General features: G+C 44.6%; 3 long non-coding RNA genes across 7 annotated transcripts in view; 1 reads left to right on the plus strand and 2 right to left on the minus strand.

Moving 5' to 3' along the window:
• The window catches only part of A930011G23Rik (RIKEN cDNA A930011G23 gene), a 431,817-nt gene that overhangs the window by 191,760 nt on the left and 216,700 nt on the right, over positions 1–23,357 (minus strand). The window lies entirely within an intron of this gene.
• On the minus strand, positions 1,253–21,703 carry Gm35253. 3 transcript variants are annotated; one of them, XR_389388.3, is made up of 5 exons: positions 21,374–21,703; positions 6,939–21,197; positions 5,496–5,552; positions 2,018–4,090; positions 1,253–1,502 (listed from the first exon to the last, which is right to left on the minus strand). It is a non-coding gene; the product is annotated as a predicted gene, 35253 (long non-coding RNA). The 3 variants fall into 3 exon arrangements; XR_880469.2 differs by having other exon boundaries at positions 2,018–2,117; positions 5,496–21,197; XR_003955759.1 differs by having other exon boundaries at positions 2,018–21,197.
• Positions 19,370–22,034, plus strand: Gm35172. Of its 3 annotated transcripts, XR_003955761.1 has the most exons (4): positions 19,370–19,423; positions 20,513–20,576; positions 21,161–21,411; positions 21,661–22,034. It is a non-coding gene; the product is annotated as a predicted gene, 35172 (long non-coding RNA). The 3 variants fall into 3 exon arrangements; XR_880468.3 differs by having other exon boundaries at positions 20,513–21,411; XR_003955760.1 differs by lacking the exon at positions 20,513–20,576.

Here is a 23,357-nt window from a genome sequence, read left to right on the forward strand (position 1 = left end):
CTCTGCCACTATAGACCTATCCCTCCGAAATCACAAATCAAAATAATCATTTCTTCTCTAAATGGTCTTGGTTATGGTGTTTTAGCCTAGCTATGGAAAAGTCATGAATGTGTTCCTTAAACAACACTGTAGCTGAACTCTGGCTACTTGGTGGGTTCTTTCTTCCACTCTTCTCTACCCTTGCCCCACCCTTTCAACCCCTAACACTAGATAGAAGAGAAAAAGGATAGAAAGGAAAAGGGGGAGATGGTTATTGTTAGACTCCTTCCTGCTGACTAGGGGTGCTGAGTTTCTTAGGGCAAGTTTGAGCTTCGCTGTCAGGATATCTAATTTCTTCTTGTTTCTTTTTGCCCATGACTACTTAGAAAACTTCGACCAACAACAACCACCCAGCAACCAACAATCCACTACCACCAACAACCCCACCTCTCAGGGCCCTAGCATTTATAAACCCTCTGAAAGGTCCTGAGCATTCCAAACGTCACTCAATCACAAACACAATCTGCAGCTGGCAGAATCACACCCCGCCCCCCTAAAGCACAAGGTGAACCAGAGTCAGCTGCTGTGGACAGTCTGAAGCAGCCCCATCTCCTCTTACCTGGGGTTAAAACAAACGCATATTTTTATACTACTTTTGTGTTGTTTTTTTTTTTTTAAAGAAACCAAAATTCCAAAATTGTTGCTACACAGCACCACCAACTTGGGGGCCAAGTGTTCAAATATATGAGTCAATGGAAGATCTCACTCAAACTATCAGAGGCGCCAAGCCTGGAAGTGGGAGAGCTGGGCTATGTTGGTCTTTGGAGTGCAGAATCCAATCTCTTTATTAAAGGGAGATGCCGAGGATCAGGAGGAGGATGCGCATGCGCACATGCTGCAGCAGGGACCGTGATAAGGTGTTACCCTCACTGTGCAGTCCTGATGCTCACTCACGGCCTGCCTGCTGTTCCCCGGCACTCACCTGCCTACCAGCTCCCCTCTCCTGCTCCAGCCACACTCATTCTCACTGAGATTCTCTCTTCCACAGGGTTCTGCACAGGCTGTCCCTCTCCTCCATCCTCCGGCTTGGAATAAATGCCACACACACACACACACACACACACACACACCTTCGATCTGGGAGTAAAGTGCCTGCCAGGATGTTATGTCTGATGGACAGAATATGCAAATAACAGCCCAGGTTTGTCACATCAGTTCAGGCCATCCTTATGATACTTCCACCCCTCCACTCTAAAACATGGTCTCTGATTCCTTCGTCTTCCAAACAAAAACTCCAACATGGCCCAAAGACAGGGATGTCACCACTACCCCACACTCCCCTCATAACTCTTTAGTCCTAATACGTGCTGCCACACCCAGAGGCAAGCCAACGCTGGCCTTAGAGGCTCGCTATCTCCTCTTCAGGCTCCCTGCCTCCCGAAATCAGAGATCTGGGACTACATCAGTGGCTTCTTCTCATCTTCTCATTGCCTGCCTTCATCCCCTACCTCTCTGACATCTTCCTGTAAAAAGAAACAAAAACAAAGACATATATATACATATATGTATATATGTATGTATATATGTGTGTATGTATATATATATTTGTTAAAAGCATATATTTGTTAGAATCATATATATATACATACATATATGTGTGTATATATATACATGTACATACATACATATATGTGTGTATATATATATATATATATACATATATTTCTAACAAATGACATTCTGGAGGAAAACAAACAATCTGTAGAACAGGCAATAGCATCCCCAGACAACCTCAGACATGTTACTTTTTGTGGAGTGGAAAGAAGGCTAGGTTTCTCTCTCTCTCTCTCTGATCATCCATAGGATAGTTCTCCATGGCTTTGGACTATCACCATGCTTCAGGTTCCATCTGAAACCCATATCCAACTGTTGTCACTAGGCCAGCCTGCACCAACTGTGCTGTTAAAATGATCAAAACTATCTCTCCCCTTCCACTCATAGGGCAGCTGCCTCCCCCATTAGCCCCAGGGCGACTGACCAGGTCATTCTGGTTTGAAGGCATCTGCAACCACTGACCCAAGAAAAAGAAGAGGCTGGGAGTCCTGGTGTTCCAAGTGAAAAGGTTGCTGAACTCTGGCCTGAAAAACATGTGACCACACCAACCCTCATCCAGAGGTAGTCAATTCTTTATCATCCTTCTCTCTTCTGAAGCAAATGCTGACTTGGAGATATATCATTTATATATATATACACAGACACACACACACACATACACACACACACTCGCGCGTGCACGTGTGTGTGTGTGTGTGTGTGTGTGTGTGTGTGTGTGTGTGTGAATGATTGCCAACAAAACCCAGAATCCAATATTTTTACAGGAGAAAACAGGAGGAGACATAGAAGAGAAGGAAGGAGAGGAGGAAGATGTTTTAAATGCGCTAGACACAAAACAGTGCTCCAAACACATGACCTGCTTTGTATCCATTTCACCCCTGAAACCCATATTACACTATAAGCTTCATTTTGAGATATGAAGATATAGTACCCACAGACATGATCAGGCCTCCACCCCGATGAATACATAGCTTCATTCAGGACCTCATGGCTTTGGGCTACCAGGTTATGTCTGGAGTAGCCCGTTTGACTAGTTCTTGCATGCAAGCCCCCTATTTCCCAGCATGAGATATTCTGTACCACATGGTGGCATGTGTCAGCTAGCCCACCCCTGCAAACCCTTGGGTGTGGACTAGAACCATTAACCCAGGCAGTTCTCTTCTACGTGTAATTCACCCATCTGTGAACCTGAGTTATTATATTAGGAAATGGACAGGGAGGGTGTGACTCCCCTTATATGGAGTAGCCGATGGAGTGGAATATAGAAAGTTCATGTTGCACACATCCCCTGCAATAAAAACAAGAAACAAAGCAGGAGCTGTGGGTCTGGGACTTTTAACATCATTCCAGTCCTTTCCCAAATTACTATCCCCAGCCAAGCATAAGGTTAAAACAAACAAGGGAAAGATCAAATCTTTGGCTCTGCAGCAATATAGCTTTTAGATTTCTGTATGTCATCACAAAAGAGCTTTAGACAAAATGCTTTTAAATCAATCAGGCTTCATTAATAATCTCAATAATACCCAAATAACTTCAAATAGGAACACATCTCTTGATGTTTCTACAAGTGCGTGTGGATCCTTTTCGAGACGTCATCTGGGACCTGGCTGACGGAGAAAGCCGTGTGCCAATGCTAGCAGGAAAAGAAAGTGAAGAGAAGCTGCCTTGCTGCGTGTGCCCAGGAGGCCGCACTTTCTCTCCATGCACACTGCATGGCTAACGCAGGCACGGTGAATGGCAGGGAAGTGTTATCCTGCCATGTCACACACGTGGGGAGAACAATGGGACATGGCGACTTTCTGCTCACTCTAGGGTTTGCAAATGTTTCTGTATCAACTCCAAACTTCACTTTAGTTATAGCCCATGTTATAATTATATAAATATACCATGATACAAAGTATAGTGTATAATGACAGGGGGGAAAGCCCAATCCCTTCATCAAAGGATGTGGCCAACATCCCTCCACGTGCATTTGCCATAGAGCAAGGGCAGTGACCACACCTGCTCTTTGGCCAACAGAAACATCTATTTTCTTCCTCCTCGGACATCTCGTCTCCTTCCCTCCATTTGTCCAGAAGCAGAGGCACCCCAAGGATAGAGAGACACCATATGCTTTACTTGAGCAAGTAAATGCACACTCTTGGGCTCAGAGGAGTAGCCCCTTTAAAAGGAAATGAACCTTTTGAGGCCATTTAACTATTAGGCCTTTTGGCTTCAAAGGACACAGAAGCTGCGACATGTTTTCAGAGGTGCCAGAGATCCGATGAATCCATGAGAGCAACATTGTATATGTTCAAGTTGAAGCCCAAAGAATCGCTGACCATTCTGTAATGTCCAAATAAACTTCTCTGCCCGGGAAAAGCCTCCACGTCTGACCCCGTGAACAATGGAGCAAGCGTAGGGAAACCTGGAGCACACAGCATGCACACAGCATGCACACGTAGAGTTGTAAGGCTGGAGTCACAATGAGTGAGGTCACTAATGGGTACTGGAAAACCTGTAATGGGATTGGCTACCATCACATTCAAATATAGAGGAGGAAAACACTTGCTGTCCTCCTGCCCTGGCAACTTTTCATTGCTCTGTAGGAAGACAGACAAGGTTAAGAAAGGTTACCCCTCACCTTGCCCATGTCTCCATCCAAAATATGCCTGTAATGAGAGGCACAGATGGCCAGGCCTGGCACACATAATCCTTAAATGATAGCATTGGGAATGCTCTCAGATATCTCTTGTGAAACATGCAAATGTTGTAACGATTATTGGCTAACGCAGAAATGGAGTAGTATAAAGTATCCAATGTTATTTTCAAGTCTTCAGTGCAGAGAGAAGAGCAGTGCAGGTGGGTAGAGCCCACATAGGAAACCATCCAGCACGCTAGGAGTTTGTGCTCTGCTATGGCTGCTTCCTTCCGGGCTTCCCTACATCTGTAAAGAACCAGTTCAGCCACTCTGACTTTCCAGTATGCACTGGCAAACTCTTAGGGAAAGATACATTTTAATTAATTCATCTATTTACTGTCTTTGTTTGTTTGTTTGTTTGTTTGTTTGTTTTCTGAGACAGGGTTTCTCTGTGTAGCTCCGGCTGTCAGGTAACTCACTTTGAAGGCCAGGCTGGCCTGGAACTCACAAAGGGCTGCCTGCCTCTGCCTCTCAAGTGATTAAAGGCATGCACCACCCAGTCTGCCTATGGAGAAAAGATACATTTTTAAGTGATAAATTTTTTTCTAGGTTCTGATTCTAAGGAGAAATGAACCTAGGAACAGAAAAACAAGAGAAGTGAACGATTTTCCCCGGAAGTCTCCGCATCAGAGACAGCAACCAAGTGTGAAGAGCTTAGACTTGGTAATCATGCAGCCTGCTTTAACCCTTGCTCTGCTGTTTGCCAACTACAAGATAGCTCAGCATGTCCGCACAATCTCCCGGAGCCTCAACTCCTTCGCCTGTGACAGAAAGGAAATGGTGTCTACGTCCTAGAGCTGGGGTGAGGATTAGATGAGATAAGCCCTGTGAAGTCCTTACTTAGCCGATCACCCCGGCCACAGCAAGCTCTCCCAGAGCCTCTGTGCCAGCAGCACCAATGCTGTTTGATACATTTACAGAGAAGGGAATTCCAGAGCCAAAATTAAGTCAGGTCTTAACAGTCACTTGCTCTTCCCAATATGCAGAAAGATCACGTGACTCAAGTCAGGCGGTGGTGGTGGTGGTGGTGCACACCTTTTATCCCAGCACTCAGAAGGCAGAAGCAGGCAGATTTCTGAGTTCAAGGCCAGCCTGGTCTACAGAGAGAGTTCCAGGACAGCCAGGGCTACACAGAGAAACCCTGTCTCGAAAAAAAAAAAAAAAAGATCACATGACTCTGACTGGCATTGTCATAGTTTTTCTGGCTTTGTAGTCTACTCACCCAGAGATCAGGATGACAAAATCAAGTGCTTGGCATCAGCGTCTATCTTGACGTGCACTGCAAGGGATGGGTTTTGTTGAGATTACTCTGTTGTCTAGTCTCCAGGGATAGCAGCAGACACGCTGCTGGTACCAAAGCTGTAATTTCTGCCTACAGCTTCCTGAGCACCCGAGCATGCATGGGTATCTGAGTTCGGGAGACAGGGACCATAATAATCCCTCATGCAAACAGATTAACGACAGGAACAAGGTGGGAAGAGATCAAGCGGCCCCTGTGGCTTCCTGTGAACCATGTTTCCTGGTGCAGAACAGCCTCCATTTATTTCCAATGCCTTCTCCTTGAAGCGATGTCACTACAGCATGTCCCTTTACCCAACCCAATAGCCTAAGGAGTCCTGCGTTTTGCATTCGGAAGGATCTCTAAACCTTGTATCTGTCTCCTTGTCTGTGAATTAGAACCATCCATGAGTGGATTACACCCAGGCCAACCTAACCTGACTCCCTGGCCTGCTACTCATGTGGAAAACACACATCCGGAGGTTGGGTAAGGTGATGGCAGCTCTGCTGAGCATCCTTGCTAGACTGAAGCATTGGGCTATTTTCAGGTCTTACAATACACAGAGAATACAAACCTAGCTGCAGACTGGTAATCAGTCCTGGAGCTTTACCTGATAGATTTACCAAACAGATACTACTGCAGTAGAGCACTTGGGTCGACGGTGTACACACACACACACACACACACACACACACACACACACACCACACACCACACACCACACCACACACACACACACACACACACACACACACACACACACACACACATCTATCCTCCCACCCTATCAACCTCAGGTCACTGTGATTTCCTGCCTAGGAGACAATCTGCCACTTTCCTCTAAAGAATTTTATTGCCTGCACCTTTCTGCAAGGTCTCATACCCTGATGGAACCTGTCAGCTAAAAAGAGACAGGACGGAATGTCTTCTCTCTACAGGTAGGCAAAATGGACGGAAGCTAGACAGTCTTAAGGCCACGGTGGAGCAGAGAGAAGAGCGGGAGAGCACACCCCCTTCACCACTTCCTGTGTGAAGGTCCTGACAGGTGAATGCACCGGGCCATTAATCAGAACTGGGAGGGCAGAATTCAATCTAAGGCTGCATTTAAGAACTCAGGCTCCTGGTTTGAAGTGCCCGGATTTTATTTCTCAGCTTTCAGCCAGCGCTTGGTTACCAAATGCCCCCAGTCACCTCATGCTCCTACTTGCTTTCTGCTACCCACAGCGAGAGCCAGTTCCTGCAGGCTCTCCCTCTGCTGTAGTTCAGAATGGAAGAGCATGTTCATCTGTTTGCTTGCTTTGGTTTCTGGCAGACCTGCCTGGGTCTTCCCTGGGTTCTCCTGATGTAACTGCCTGGAGGAGGAGGAGGAACTGAAAGAGCTCTTACCTGAAGCATGGAACCTAGCGACGGGGCAGGGAGAGGGTGAGCAAGTGTTGGGACTGGCAAGGGATAGCCTTGGTTCTGTGGTCAGCTAATTACATCTGTGTTTGTATAAAGGAAAAGCAGCTCTCCCCACCACCACTCCCCCAGGAGACAGGGGCCCAATTTGAACATATGTGTGACAATAGACTGCTGTGTCAGGGGAGGGAGCCTGGTTAATCCCCCCCCCAAGGTCCCCACAAAAGAAGTGAAGTTTTTCAGGTTTGGGAGCCAAAGCCCGGAGGGTTTATGGGCCATGACAGATGGCCACACCACACAGACCACAGCACCACTCTATGTTCTGGGCCTCCTGCAAGTCCTTGACTGCCTGACTGCAGCTGCCCCCATCTCTCTCTCTCTCTCTCTCTCTCTCTCTCTCTCTCTCTCTCTCTCTCTCTCTCATGCTTTACTGCTCCAATATTTCCTCAAGGTCCTCAATCACAGGCTGAGGACTTGAGGATATGAAAAAATAATTAAATACTAGCCTCATTTTACAGACTTTGAGTCTGTTTCACATCAACTTTTTCTCCTTAAATAAGTTATCCATGGCTGCCTTTCAGCCATTTCTCCAGCCTGTACTTTTTATCTCTATATGGAGTCGGGAGTTGCTACAACCAGCAACTTGGCTTAGGTAGTGTGAGAGCAATTTTTGTCCCCATTATGTGTCAGACATTTTTCTTAGTTTTGCTTCTATCAGTTCCCTGCCTCAGACTCAGCCTCCTAGTCTGCAGACCTGGGATGACAGCATCCCTCAGCTACCGTGATGGCGGCCTGTGTGTGGTGAGTCTAGTTTGGTGGTGGTGGTATGATTTTGTTGTCTTGGGAATGTAAGGGACATCATGAGGCACTAGAGTGAGACTAAAGATACATAGACCGAAATAACTAAAAACTCATAGTGATTCTTATATAATTTTTGCTGGATGGGAAAGTTCAAAATCTAAAAGTTTTGGATTATTTTTTCATTAGTCCATAATAACACTGAATTTGTCTGCCTTTTAGCAGGTTTGCATCTTTGCATTCAAAATGGTGGGAGTTGTCTTGTAATAGAGACCAGTCTTTGAGCTCCAGCCACTTGAGACGTTCAGCATTACTAAGTTGCACAGCCTAGTACATGGCCCCCACGTGGTTGACACTGGCCCTCCAGCCTCAGAAGGCACACTTGTTTCCGAGCTGGTTGTCCATCTCTGCATATGAAAAGCAGATTTTCTGAGACTGTGCACCCTCAAATATGGACGTCTTTCGTTAATTGATCCACATAAAATCTGTGACCTATCGACAGTCCCTCCCCCGCACTGGGAACTGTCCTGTGACCCCTCTTAGTCTCACTCCACACTTTTTTTCAAAATGCTTTCCCCTGTCATGATCAGCTGCCCTCTGCCAGCTGGCTTCTCCAAACACCTGGCCATTTGGAACTGCCACACATATTTTTCCAGAACTTGTAATAAGGCTTGCGGGGGGGGGGGGGGGAAGAAAAAAGAAAAAGCAGTGGTCAAATGCTCCTTCTCATCTTACATGCTCAGTGGCCAGCCAGCTGCATCAACTGTCCCTTAAGAAGATCCCATCCCCCACAGAAGCACACTCCACCCCAAAGAAGAACACAGCACCTTTGAGAGTCTGCTTGCATGTGAACACTAGTGACCCTGACGTGCTTGCTTCCTGTCTGTGATCTCCCTTCAGTGAATGACACATTTTTCTCAACAGCTGAGTATCCAGCAGTCCTTCCTGTCTCTAGAGACCATCACCCTCCCTCTCAGGGTTGTTGGAATCTCTGATATTAATGCATTTAGGACACTATACTGGCACTTCTTAGACAACCAGAAAGTGGTTAAAAAACAAAACAAACAAACAAACAAAAAACCCGTGTTTGTTGCCACGTTGATAATGTGTTATACGCTTACCCAAGAACACCGTGCAGCTCACATGGTGTGAGATTCAACGTGAGGGGGGTTAAACTCAACTACCAGCAAAAGTGGCCTTGCTGAGTTGCTGTTTCTTATTAATAACTTTGTGGCAGAGGAACCTCTTTGTTTCTTGGTTAAGAAAAACAATGTCCGTCGTGGAAGGAAGATAAAGGCTTGTGCCTTTTAGTGAAGATGTGACTTGGATGAACGCCAGTCAGCTGTGTAAACATTTTACTTGTGATGTCGGGAAATACATATTCCCTTTAGATACCAATGTTTGGTGATATTTTACAAATCACATTTTATTATTTTATAATCCTTATAACAAACAGAGACGCTTCGGCCGAGTCAAAGTGGAAGCTAATTTCACGCCAGCTGATGGGAGAAGAGACAGGCGATATCAGTGTGTTCCACACCACCTTCAACGCCCTTCCTTTTAGATCTGTTTCCTTTACAAAACAAGACTGAACCATTTTCTACATCCTGGGATGATCATGAAGATTTTATATTATTGCTCTAAGGAAGCCTGTAACATATACATGACATTAAGCTATAGCTCAGTATCAATGTTTACCATCATATTAGGGTGCCTAAAGACATAAAGCCATCATGCTTCAGGTACATATCTCAGACCTTACACTGACTGACAGTTCCCGAGATATAGCACAGCATGGTTTGTTCACAGTCAAGAGTTAAGCGATAAGACAAACTCAACCAAAGAAATAAAATGAATCAGGTCTTTGTCCACCTACAATGTTGCTGGCTCCCGTGGACTGCACTGTTAGTGAGTGCCTGGGTCATTTATATAGTACAGACATAGACAGATGTTAAAATAATGTGTTTGAATTATGGAAGGTGAGGACTTTCAATGGAGAGTTTCGTCCATGTTAGTCCATGGAGCATAAAACTCTGCTTAGAAATGACCCTTGACCTTCTGCACCGTCCCAATAAAAAGTCTTCATGAAAATCAGGAGTTGAAGAGGTGGCTCAGCTGTTAACAGTACTCACTACCCCTGCAGAGGACCCAAGTTCAGTTCACAGCACCCACATGGTGGCTTGAAACTGTCATTCCAGTTCCAAGAGATCTGATGCCATCTTCCCCATGGGCAACAGACACACATGTGGTACATGTTCAAACATGTAGACAAACACTCACACACATAAAATAAATGTATAAGTAAATCTTTTTAAAAATAAAATCAATCAATAAACCTTGCATAACAGTGTCATAACAGACACTGCTAAGACTTCCTTTGGAGAAAATGGCCTGTTTCTAGTGGAGTCTCCCTACCAAGACTTTGAATGAAGAGTTGGATCCTTTCCTGTTAGATACAAGCAATATTCCCTTGGCCCTTTCTCCAAACAGAGAAAAAGGCCTGTTTCTATAGACAGACAGGCAGACAGGCAGAGAGACAGAAGACAGAAATAGAGAGACAGAGACAGAGACAAAGAGAAAGACAGAGACAGAGGGATTTTCATACTCAACTTGACCCTGTTTCATTGGGGAGGGGGGGGAATGAAGTTGTCAATATTCCACCCCTAAATTTACTACCATGATCCTATGAACTGGTCTACATCAAACCTATCTCCACCAGGCCTCCTCCAATTTCAAATGACTCTTGCATAGACTTCCATCTTCTGCCTCCAGGCTGGGACTTGTCTACTTTCTCTTGTTTCTCTGCTTTGCTTCAGAGTCCTGGGTAGCTCGGGTTCTATCGAGCAACACAGGCATGATGAATCATCTCACTCCAGTGATACATCCTCTGAGTCATCTCTCTCTCTCTCTCTCTCTCTCTCTCTCTCTCTCTCTCTCTCTCTCTCTCTGTCTCTTTCTCTTTCTCTCTCTTTCTGCCACTTCTCTGTGTGAGCTGGCTGCTCTCAGCCAGGACTTCATGTCTTTACCAGCCAACTATGTATGCTTCAACTAGGTATGAAGCTGGCACCACAGAAGCCATCTTGGCTAAAACCATCACTGCCGAGGCTATGGCATGAGTAAAGGCCTGGGGTTGTGGCAGCAGCTGTGGTCAGAGAACCTCAAGTGGGTTAGCAAATCTGGTGTGTCGAGTGCTCAGAGGAAATGCTCTAGGAGGAGATTCAAGAGATAAATGCCTTGGATACAGGCCCACAAAACATCCGATGCTAACCCAGACTCTCTACGCTGTCCTCTTTCTGGTTGTACTTTCCGGCTCCTCACCCCCACTCTGGATGTTTGTGAAGCCTAAATATGTGAGACACTCGAGATTTTAGTCCTGTGTATTTGGGGCGTGGAGGGGCCATAAGTCCAACATTCGGTGATCTGTGTGGCATCATCTGAGTCCCCCCACTATACTTCCAAAGCTTTATACTGGTGCTACAATCTTCATATTAATTCATAGCAGTATAATCTGTTGATGATGCAGGGAACCTGGGAGTCATCGCTGAATCCTCCCCTCCCCCCTTTTCTTAATGTAACAGCCAGGTAGTGACTGAGTTTCCAGAGAGTCAACTCTATCAGATTTCTGTTGGTCACCGACTCTCCTCCTTTTTTCTCTGCTGTTGTTTACTGAGCATAGACACCCCCACCATCACTTGCCTGCAGAAGGTCTCTGTACCCTCCCCCCCCCCCCGCCCCCGGATCTAAGTGGAGAAGGTCCTAACCTCCATGAACCGCAGTCCTCCATCTGAAGGAGTCCCTCTCCAACTTCCACAGTAAAACAACCTGGCACGAGAACTTGCCCAAGAACAATCCTCTGTAGCCTGTTTTAGAGATGGATTCAGTAGTTCTAAGCAGGGTCTGACCATTTCGTTGCCAGGCAATGGTTAGCACTCAGCCCCGGGTATAGTACTGCCTTGCATCAACTCTGAGGAGGTCTCTTCACTGTTGAAACACCTCGTTGGCTCCCACTACCTGACTATGATTTAGCAGTGTGTCTCATTTGGATTTAAGGCTCTGTGATTCAGCCACTGCTGATCTCTGGTGCCATGTTTCTGTTCACACTCTGATGATCTTTCTGAGTTTACTCTGCCTTACTTCACGGTGTAAGTCTGCTTTAGACAGGAGCCTGCCATTTCTGTGCCTAACACCTGCTCATCTTTTCTACTCTACCATTAATGTTCCCATTTTCTAGGAAACTTCAGAAATTCCACCTTGTCCCCATAGAATCAACATAATTAGGCACTTACATATGAGAATCCCATGCTATGACATAAAAAGATGTGCTAGTATGTGCGAGCATTAGTGTCTGTGGGGGAGCGTGTGTGTGTAATGTGTACATTCATGAATTTAATCTTAGAAGTCTATGAGGTAGATAGATCATAATACCTATGCAATACTCAATACTTCCAGTTGGTAACTTTCCTAAGGGCATATATTGAAGCTATGTCTGATCCTGGGCTCTAATTGCATTACTATTGTGCCTTTGTGAATGAAGTCTAAATATATCATCAAATTTGCATGTTTTCATCCACTTTAACATTACACTATCATATGGATGAAAATCTTAATCATTGAGTTATCCTAAGTATACAAGACTTCACTGGGGGTGGGGAGGAACCGTGGTTGGTGGAGTCCTTGTCTAGAATGCACAGGGCCCTAGGTTTGCCTTCCTGCACTGCATAAACCCGTAATGAAGATGCACCTGTGCTCTCAGCACTCAGAGATAGACCTGAGATGATCACAACATTAAGGGCATCTTTGTTTTGTTTTGTTTTGTTTACAAGTTTAAGGCCAGCATAAGGTACGTGAATCTGTCTAAAAAAGAAAAATTAAAAAGGCAGACTAAATACATCTATAAAACACCATGAATGGCTTATAAGGAGTGTGCACACACATGTGAGTGTGCATGGGTGGGCCAAACGTCAACCCTGGGTGTCTTCTCAGGTGCTCTCCACCTTATTCTTTGACAGAGTCTCTCACTGAGACCTGAGGTGCCCTGGGATTGTTACTGCTTTTATACCTATGTACTGTTGCTTTAAATTTTAAAATTAGGTATTAAGAATCCGAGCAGTAACTATCTAAGCCATTGCCCTGTGTATTTTAAGAGAAAACAACAAATTCTTTCTAATAATAATACCCATCATGGTGATGTTCTGGCCGAGCATTTCTCAAAGAAGCTTAGCTCTTGGAGATGTTCCAGAAAAAATAAATCGGCAAATAACTCTGGAAACCATGTACCACCGAGCCTGCCTCCTGGAGAGTCACACATCGCTCATGTGAAGGTCTCCTTAAAATCTGCAGTGTGGGTTTGAAAAACCTAGACACAGTCCTTGAGTGTCCCAATTCGTTTTATCTCAGAACCTTGACAAGGACCAAAGGTCCTGTGGAGAACGTGCTGGGAACACAAACTCTAAGATGGTTGTTTGACTCAAAACAAATGGCCCAAAGTACAGAGCTGGCATCCTGTGGAATGGGCATGCCATTTGACCCCAGCCTCTTCTATGCCTGGGCTCCACAGCCATGACCTGCTCACAGTGGTTTGCATTGGGCTTCATGGGCTACTTTTCCCATTTTACCTACAAACCCTTGGGACTTTTATTTTAAGTCTTTTTTTTTTTAAAGTTTGTGAGCATTGGTGTTCTGCCTACATTTGGGTCTGTGTGAAGTTGTTGGCTCTTGGGGTTACAGACAGTTGTGAACTGCCATGTGGATGCTGGGAATTGAACCCCGGGTCCTTTGGAAGGGCACTAGGAGCTCTTAACTGCTGAACCATCTCTCCAGCCCCAAGACCTTTTATTTTTATCATTTCTTCAGAATAGAGAAAAACATTCATTTAGTTAACATAAGAATCACAAAAGGATATATCACTCTCGAAGGGGTCAGTGCCAAAGCGAACGGAACTATTACAGAGCTAATAAAGCAAAGGGTAAAATTAGCATTTTCCTTTTTCAGAGCCATGTCCCAAATTTAGCTTCCACTTTCTAACGAACCATTAAGCAAAGAGGGGGGGGGGGGTGGAACACAATGCTGCAAGACTCACCATGCCCACCAGAAGAAGAAACCAACAAACGGTAAGACTGTTCCTGGTACAGAGATCTCCGACAGGATGTCACAATGAAGCTATTATGGGATGTGGTGAGCAAGACCTTTATATACACCCCAAAGTAAAAACCAATGGCAGTACCCAGCTGTTGGTTAGCAAAGTCCCATGTTCTTAATCCAGAGCTGTTCAGATCGGGAAATGTGACTACACGTGGGGCCCAAGAGTAAGAATCGGGGCAGGGACCGACCGGGGGAGGCAAATTCTAATGGTCTGCTTTAAGACAATTTTCTCATCTGGAGGACCGGCTGGGCTGTCGTATCTGCAAATGCACTTTCATGATTAAGATTCCTTGGAAACCAAACTTTGGATTAGGGCAGAAGGCGACCAAGCACTAATGGGCAGACCCACTAACTGGCAAAGATGCCCTTTATACTGCCCGGATCCACAGTGTGCTGAGAGCAACCCCTAACTGCAGAAGATACCGCTCGGCTCTCTTGGCTCTGGCTGCTCTAGCAAAGCACAGTGGCTCGCAAACAAATGGGTCATAAAGAAAAAGCTATTTTTACCCATTCAGGAAGCATTTTGTCCAAGAACAAGGTGCTGGGCGACTTAGGGTCTGGTTGAGGGCTCAATGCCTGTCCATGGTGTTCTTTCCGATCACCACTCTTCATTACTAGGCCTGTCAGAGGCAGCTTCAAGTCTGGTATTTTACCTAGAAGCCTCCCTTCCTGTGGCCAGTGCCTTAAAAGCATGTTATACACACACACATACACACACACACACACACACACACACACACACACACACACACACACACACGGCCTCTTAAATATTCTCTCCTTTTACTTTAAAACGGGGTTGGACTTGCACTGCGCATGCTCTGTAAGGTCAGCTGAGAGCCTCTTTTTGGACCAGACTTGGAACATTCTTCAGTCCCATCCTCATCAGCCTCACCATGGGCAGGGTCTCAGCGATCTGCACCTCCGTCCATCTTGAGCTCTCCCCGGGGTCAGCGTTTCATATCAGAAAGTATTTTGGCTACTAGAGCCCAAGCCTGTGTTCACAGCTCTGGTTAGATGGACGGGATGGACCGTTATGGTCATATTTCTTTTACATTTGGAGTGAGAGGAGTCTTGGCTTCAGGTTTTTCATCCATTGTGCAATGCTCTCAACTGAATTACTAACATGAACAACTAGAATTGGGCACTTCCTGCCCCCTCTTTTCCTGAAACAGGTCCTGCCCTCATTTGCATTAATCACAGTTATTCCTAAAGAAGACATTTTTTTAGTCAGCCAGTAACTAAATCTGCAGTCTTATTTTAACACTTTACAAAGTTCTAAAATTTAAAAATAGCACAGAGTGTTTTGTGCATTTACCAGAAAATAAAAACAGATTATGTGGATGCCATTTCTTTAGCAATTTGAATAATGAATTAATTTTACTTGTGAATGTATCAAAGTAGGCCTGTTTTCTACAAAAGGCTTAAGAGTCTATGTCATCTATTCAGCCTGTGATTTAGCTCAAGGGAAGAATTGCCAGAAAACATCCATTCAGAAGTCGGGGCCACAGACTCTTTGCTTTGTGCATCCAGCCTAGCCCTCTGTCACCACGAGGCCTTCTGCCAACGGAATGATGGATTCTCAGCTCTTCTCGCCTGGCTGAGAACCCCAAGCCTCGATGACAAGAACCCCCTTTGCTCTTTGAGCAGCCTCTTTGAGGGCAGTGCCCTGCCAGCTGACACAGGGCAGCAATGGGCAGGGCCACAGCTTTGAGCCAGCCCCGCTTTTCTGCCTCTGGGGTCCACTTGGCACTGGGCCCAGCTAGCACCTGCTCCCTTTCAGAAGATTGCAGTGACCTCTACAGGCACACAAGCACACATGTAAACACATGTGCACACACACGCAAGCATGCATTATGTATGTGTGCACGCACCCGTTCAGATAAGGAAGGACACTTAGTCACTGCCTGCTTCTCCATGAACAGATGCTCTGTAGTCTCTGGAACCTTACAAGCATCTCCCCTCTGGTTTTTAAATGGAGTCATCTGAGGCAAATAACCAAGGTGTTTTCAGTAACATGGCACCTACTTCTTTGACAGTTTATGGGCCCTAGCATAAAAGTGAAGAATTGGCAGAAGGTTCCATTCCAAAAATTCGCCAGAGAGTAGTGAGAGTCCGAAGAGACTGACTGACCTGGACACTCCGAAGTAGGCCTTGAGCTCTCTTCCCAAGGCAGGGTTTGAAACTACCCAGGACTGTTCATCTCAGCCGCTGCCTTCCAGCCCACAAGGGAGACTGTTTCTTATGAAGAAGTCTTCCCAAAATATATAGAAAGAAGCTCCAAGTTTGTCCTACATTTTTTTTATGCAAGATTACCCTCCAAAAGCATTCCTAAGAAGATATCTGAGAAAACAAAGGATCAACAAGAACACATTTTTTTCCTAGATGATACTTTTATTTTATTCTGAAACTATTAGGCGAGATAGGCATTCTGAAAATGCAGGTTACCAAGATGCTCAGTGACCCGAAAGTGAAATGTATAAAGTCAGCCTCTGAGATGTCTGTGAACTCAGTCCTGGCCTGTGCATTTTTATTTCCCATTTTGGATTCATTTGCCCTTACTATGAACTTGAAAACTAATTTCAATTTTTCATGGCTGCTTTAAGCAACAATATTTAGCATCACAAGACCAGAAACACACAGACACAAGTATGTGTATACACACATATCTATTTTAATGTGAATCCCCTCCCTCCTTGGGACATATGGTACTGGAACTCATTCTGGAGGCCTACCTGTAGAAAGCCATCAGTCTCACACCATATCAATTCTGCTAACACAGCCCTCAAAGGAGGAGAACTCACAGGAATCATAAGATAGAGAAATGCAACCTTTGCTACACTAATTTGCACGAAGAGGAAATGGGACCCCTTGGGAATGTACAGCGAGAGCAATCAGTTTGCTTGTCATAGGAACAGAGGTGCCAACATGGAGGTGTGTGCCAAGGTAGCATCCTATAGGAACACCTTCTATTCGCAATCCAGCAGCTGCCCTCAAAGGTATTTTCCAACCCACAATATGCACACACAGCCCAAAGGGCACATGCAGCAGGTGATCAAGAAACTCAGTGGCATTCAGGCAATGACATTTGAGTGGCCTTCACCGGCACTGTCTAACACAGGAGGGAATAAAAGACGCAGCCGGGGCATGTATGAATGGCCACAGTCAAGAGTTCACGTGCTGAAGGGAGACAAACGTTTACAGACAGAAGGAAAAGGCATGTTTCAACAGAGTCCTTGTTATTTTCAGTCTCATGGAAACAAATATTTGCTGTGTCCAATCATCAAGTCTATTGAAGGCAACTTAAGGCATTACAAACAAGATCGTCATGTAAAATTGTAATGGGAGACGCCACAACGATGAACGCAGATGTGACTGCACGGAAATCTGCCAGATTTGGAACAATCCACACATGGCAGGCCTTATCCTGGGAGTCACGCCCCTCTGTACAGCTGTATAGAGCCTTTATTTAGCACCCTGCAGCTTGTCAGATACCATCCTCCTGATCGGTCCCCAGTAAGAACTTTAGTAGCCACAGATGCCTTGTATTGTGCTGTTTTGTGTTGTGTTGTGTTGTGTTATTGGCCATCTAAGTATAGTTTGGGGGGATCAACAAAGCACACATTGCCACACACATTCGTCATCCATTGCTTGTTGTACACTCTGCCCATTCTAGACTAGGTCCTTAATTAACGAATTTCTACTCAGAGAAATAAGTATAAGGAGATAAAACTCAATTATTGACAACTGATGTTCAGGGGCATTCTACACAGACCCTTTGCAGATCATTTTTTCATAGCTCCATGTGATCCTGAAATCTAGGATTGGTTCTGGTTTTCCAGGTAACATTACTTGGATAACAATAGACTCTGCTGTAAGGAAGTATGAAGGAAATGCCCAGGTACTAGCCAGGAAACCACAGAGAATGTAAATAAGCAAGGTGTCTCACCTTCAACACTATTAACATTTGGTGCCTGGACACTCTCTGTGGTGATCTCTGTTAGGCATCCCTTTTTCCTGTGTCTGCAAACATTTGTCCTCCTATGGTACACGAACTCTTGACTTTGGCCATGGTCCACCCAAATGTCAACTCTCCTAGGCTGACCTTCCTGGGGACTTGCTGTATGTGTTTCTTGTTCTGTGTTAGTATTACCCCTATCCCCTACCAACTAGATGCCAATAGTCCCATATTTCCCCAAGCTGTGACAAGTCAGAATATCTCCAGATGCTCTCAGAGTTAAACCACTCCAATTTGAACCAGTAGTTTAAGGGTACTGATGGCCCTTTGGGACAGTAAACATGGAGGTCTTCCTGCCAGGCTTCACATCATCACTAATAGCTTCAAAGAGTTGCAAACATTCTTAGTTTCCTCTATGCAACTGTAGCCTTTGGTTTACCTAGTCCATTTTACCTTTCCTTTTTACATTTGCTCAACATTTTCTCAGAGATATGCCATCCCATTTAAGCTCTGTGAATACAACGTAAGTAAAATATAAGCCCTTCACTGAAGGAGTTCAGAATTTCAAGGAGGAAACAGAATTTTAAGCAAAGAGGTCAGGGACCTTTGAGGTAAAAACGTTTGCTTCGACAACTGATGGTCTGTGTTCAGGTTCTCACGGTAGAAGTAGAAAAACCAATTCCTGAAAATTGTCTCCTGACTTCCACAAGCCCTCACTCACATATTCTTACACCACAGCCCCTACACACACGTACACACATTACATAAACACATAAGTGTGAGTATACACGCGCGTGCATGCGTGCGCGCGCGCGCACACACACACACACACACACACAATACAAAAACAAGTGATCCAAGAAAGTGCAAACACCTACAGAACTTGCTGTCTTCAGATTCTTCTGCATCCCTTTCCCTCTCAATATCTGGTTCCATCTCACCCAGGGCTTGGTTAGGAGATCTGGAAGGATCAGTATTCTAATATTCTATCCACCGCTCCTCCATCCAGGCTTCTATTTCTGAGCACAATAGGATGAGGGTGTGGATGCCATCCATTTGAGTTTGCCATGGACCAGAGAGATTGGGGGGCTGTCTTGTAAGAACTGAGCTCCCATGCTCAGGTGTGAAGAAGAAAGTTACCATGTTTTAACAATTTCATATTCATATCGCTTTCCCCAGGTCCGGGCATGCTAACTAACTGTACATTGATGTGTGACAGACATAAGACAAAGTTATGGAAAACTGACACCTGTTGTGATTATCAAGCTCAATCAGTAAGCGTGAAAAGAGCCATAAACTCTGCCAACCAAGAATGCCAGCACACTAGCACCTGGACTGTGTGCGTTTGGCTTGATATCCTATAGCTAGCTAAAATCCATAAAGAATGGTCTACAGTGCATTGGGCTTACTTTATTCTAAGAGATTCCGATAATTACCCTTCTGTCTGCTAGTCAGTCTCGGTGACATATGCACAATCCCCCCTTTGTGAGGTGGCACTGCAGTGTCCATATCCCTCACTGGTCACTCCTGTCTAACTCACTGTCTGCTCCTTCTCAAGTCAATTCTGCAGGCACAGGTCTGAGCTTTCTTCCATTTCTCCCTTTGTTCCATGTGATTTAATGGGTTTAAGTGATGGTCATCAACTTCCCTAACCGATTTCCTGCCCAGGTGTGGTTTGTCTAAGTGAACATCAGAAATCCTGGATCTGTTGTCAATGAAGTCAATAGTTGGGCTAGTTTGGATGTTAAAAAAAATGAGCAAAGGCTTCCTGCAAACTTTGGCAAAAGAAACTTTTTCTGATGCTTGAGAGAGAGCCAGTTAATTTCTCTGTCACTCTCTCCCTCTCTCTCTCTCTTTTTCCAACACTCAATGGCAGAGATAAGAGAGTTGCCACACACATGCCAGGACTCCACTCACTTTTGCTACTTTGTTCACCATCTAAGATCCAAATGTAAGGAATGGTATTGCCCATGGTAGGCTGGGTTTTCCCATGTCAATCAACACACTCAGTGCCATCCCCAGTAGACACGCCCACAGGGCATCCTGATGTAGACAGTCTCTTCTGGTGACTTTCCTCCCTTGGGATTCTAGATTATGTGAAGATGACAGTTGAAACTTTCACAATACCTTAATGTTACTCATATTATCTATGGACATTCGTCAGTGTGTGTCAGGAAAGGTTGCCTGGTCATTTTAGCTACCCTAACATCAGAAACTTAGGAACCTTTAACAGTCTCACAAAACTTGCCTCACTAATATCTACTACATCATAATTTCAAGATTGTGGTCTGAGAAATAAGGTTTGGACAATTCTATCATATGGTGATTTGAGGTCGCCCTTTGAGTTGGGTGTCTTTTATCCACAGTGGAGACTCTGAGGGAAACTGGACATTCAGCCCTACCTATGTACGCAGAGAAGATGGTAGGCTGCAAACCTCTAAGGAAGGCAGTAGGGGCCTCTGTGGTTTTCTCGTCTCTCGTTCAATGTTATCACTACTTTAAACCTAAAGTTATTTTGATTGTAATTCATTGTGTCTTGAGAATTCTTTCTGTCATCTCATGAATCATAAAAGCTAAGACAAGTGAGCAGTATGTTGATAAGAAAGTTGCAAATAACCCTGTGATTTGCAGACAATATAAGTTTCGCTTTTTGCTTCTTTTTCAGGAGGGGCAGCATGGAAGGAGCTAGGGACTCATTGTATAACCTTAGTAGGTCTGGAGTGCACTAGGTAGGCCAGGGTGGCCTTGAACTTGTAGCCATTCTCTTGTTTCTTGCCTTTGTTTCCCAAGCACTGAGATTACAGGGATGTGACATTACACTCAGCTTGGTTTTCTGCTTCCTTTTCAAGGGACCTTGAAAGTTTGACAAAAACTTGAAGGTTAAAAATCTTTATTCCTAAGCAATGATGAGATCAGCTTCTGTTCTCACAGTTGAAACCAAAAGAAATGATCTACTTTTGTTAAATACCACAGTTACTTTAACAAAAAAACAAAACAAGCAAACAAACAAAACCACTCCTCAGGATTTCATGGAGGCTTTTTGTAATTGATCAAATATAATGGTATTATAAATATTATTTGTCCCTTCCAATATTTTTCTCATTAGCAGTTAATAATTTATTGGATACCTGCTGTTTACCACATCTTTTTACTGGGCGATGTTAGACTGATGACCTCTGCCATAACTTCTTATGGCCCTTGAATGGTGAATTGTCAAGTATCTGAGAAATATGCTGTAGGCCGCACTCTCAACTTGCTGAGGAAGTAGCCTTCATGGTCTGCCAACTCGTTATTGTGTCTCGTGGCCTCGCAGAGTCCGATGCAGCATGTGGGCTCTGCCTGCACCCAATCTTAGCAAATGGAGAAAAGAGCAAGAATATCTATGACCGTGGTGGTCAGGTAAAACCTGACAGTGAGACTGCGTTGGCTACAGAAACAAACAGAGCCCTGCTCAGACCCTAAGAAACCCACAGCAGTAAACAGAAAATGACTGCAAAGGAGCCTTCTGGGAGGGACTGACTCTCACCTGTGATGGGCAGCTACGCCGGCACCATCAACGGAGACGTGAGTCACTCGATGGGCGAGGGACTGAGTTTCCAGTCTTCCATTGTGCGGTACTTTAAATACAATATTTAGGAAACTTCATTGTGGGAGAACTAAAGGCGGGCGTTTTTAAGTGTGTAGCAAATGAAGTGGGTAATTTGAGGACATTTTTGACATTATTCCATGCCAAGATATTCAGAGATGACTTGATGACAACAAGTTCCCTTCTCTCTCCCTCCCTCTTTTCCTTTCCTTTTTTTCTCACTCTAGGGAGAGACCCCTGAGACTTATACATGCCAGGACAGCGCTTCCACTGAGCCTCCCCCAATCACTGAAATGAGTCTTATAAAGCACCGGAAGAGCAGGAGCGCCACGGGTGGGTCTTACGTCACAGACCCTATGACAAGAAAATGGGTTACGCAGCATTTGCGCATCCATCTGTGAAGGTGGCTGGCGGTTAGGCTCCTCTACAACTTTCCCGAGTGTCATCAAGTTTACCTATGACGACTTGGGTGTGCTTGTGAACTTTCAGCTTTGAACATGGGGGCTCCCAGGAAGGAGCAGAAGCGGACATGGAAGGAGGAGAGAGGAAGGCGGAAGTGATGTGATTATATTTTAATTAAAATGTATTAAAGATAAAACTATATAACTGAAGATAAAATTATTAAAAGTGGGGAAGGGAATCTTAGCACTGTCTCAGTTTATCAGAGAGTTTTCAATAATAGGAAAAAAAAATTAGTTTTCCTTAAAGGAAACAAAAACAAAAAGGATTGCAACTCAAGTCCTCTTGGCCTTTGGTAAGCCGTCCAGCAAAGGTCATGTTAGTTAGCCCTTTCCTCTGAGATAATCATTGTCAGAACAGAGCTAATTGGAAGTGGCGTTCTCCATCTTGTCAGAGAAATGACACGCAGAATTAACCGGCTCTCCTTCACGGAAATAAGCTCCACACAAACCCGTGGCTCCCGGAGGAGCCGCATCCGGTCGCTTTCAGTCTAAGAGTTAAAACAAGGATGCTCACGAGGCTCAGCCACTGCTGTCTTCCACTGACAAGGCCTTTTAGATTAACTTTTTTCTACTTACTTTCCAACAAGAAAGCATGTAGTTTGTTGGGTTAGTTTGGTTGGTTGGTTTTGTTTTGTTTTTTAAATATGGGTAATATTCGGTGGTACAGTGCCTGTCAGAATAAAAATAGCATTCGTATTTAGCTTAAGAGAAAACCTATGAATTATCACAAATGTCTGTTAATTGAAGCAAAAGAGAAAATAAGCAGATGCTAACTCTGTCAAATGGTACAGGCTAATTATCCTCCACCTTCAAGTAAGTGCAAAGGTCAAAAGGCCAGTGCGCAGCTTAATCAGAAAATTATGTAAATTATCCCAAATCAAGCACATCATAGAACCCCGCAATCAGTGAAATGTGCGGTTCACTGGGAATCAAGTGAAACTCCAGTTGTTTAATCAGTGAAAGAAGAGAAGGAAAACCTAAAACAGGCGAAGGCCGTGTCTCCAGGAAGTGGATTTTAAGAGACTGAAGTGAAACCCTGGCACCGAGACAGGGGAGTGATGGTAGCGAGCATGCAAGTGATTTCAGTGAAGCTGCCAGCATGTTAGCACCAGGAAGGAAGGGTGTCTGAGTTTGTCCATCTAGCCCCACTAACCGGCACACAGAAGGTCTTGAACAAATCTTCACGAACGGGCATTTTAATGAATTATTGGGTGGGACAAAACCACAAGTAAACGTGGCAATGCAAATTCAACAAATATAGCTACTTGTCACAACTCAAGCCTTTCTTCCTGAACTAAGTTGGTAGCCACGGTGCTAACAACCCTCCCTCTTGAGCAAATATAAACAAAGAAAACAAGGTTGGCATGAAATGTTATTTTCCAAACCCAACATGAACAATATATTCTTTGCATTTATGTAACCTCTATAGCGATGTCAGCTTGCTCTTAATTGTACTGATATCA

This window comes from Mus musculus, chromosome 5 (assembly GCF_000001635.26).
Source record: "Mus musculus strain C57BL/6J chromosome 5, GRCm38.p6 C57BL/6J".
In the NCBI taxonomy this organism is placed as follows: domain Eukaryota; kingdom Metazoa; phylum Chordata; class Mammalia; order Rodentia; family Muridae; genus Mus; species Mus musculus.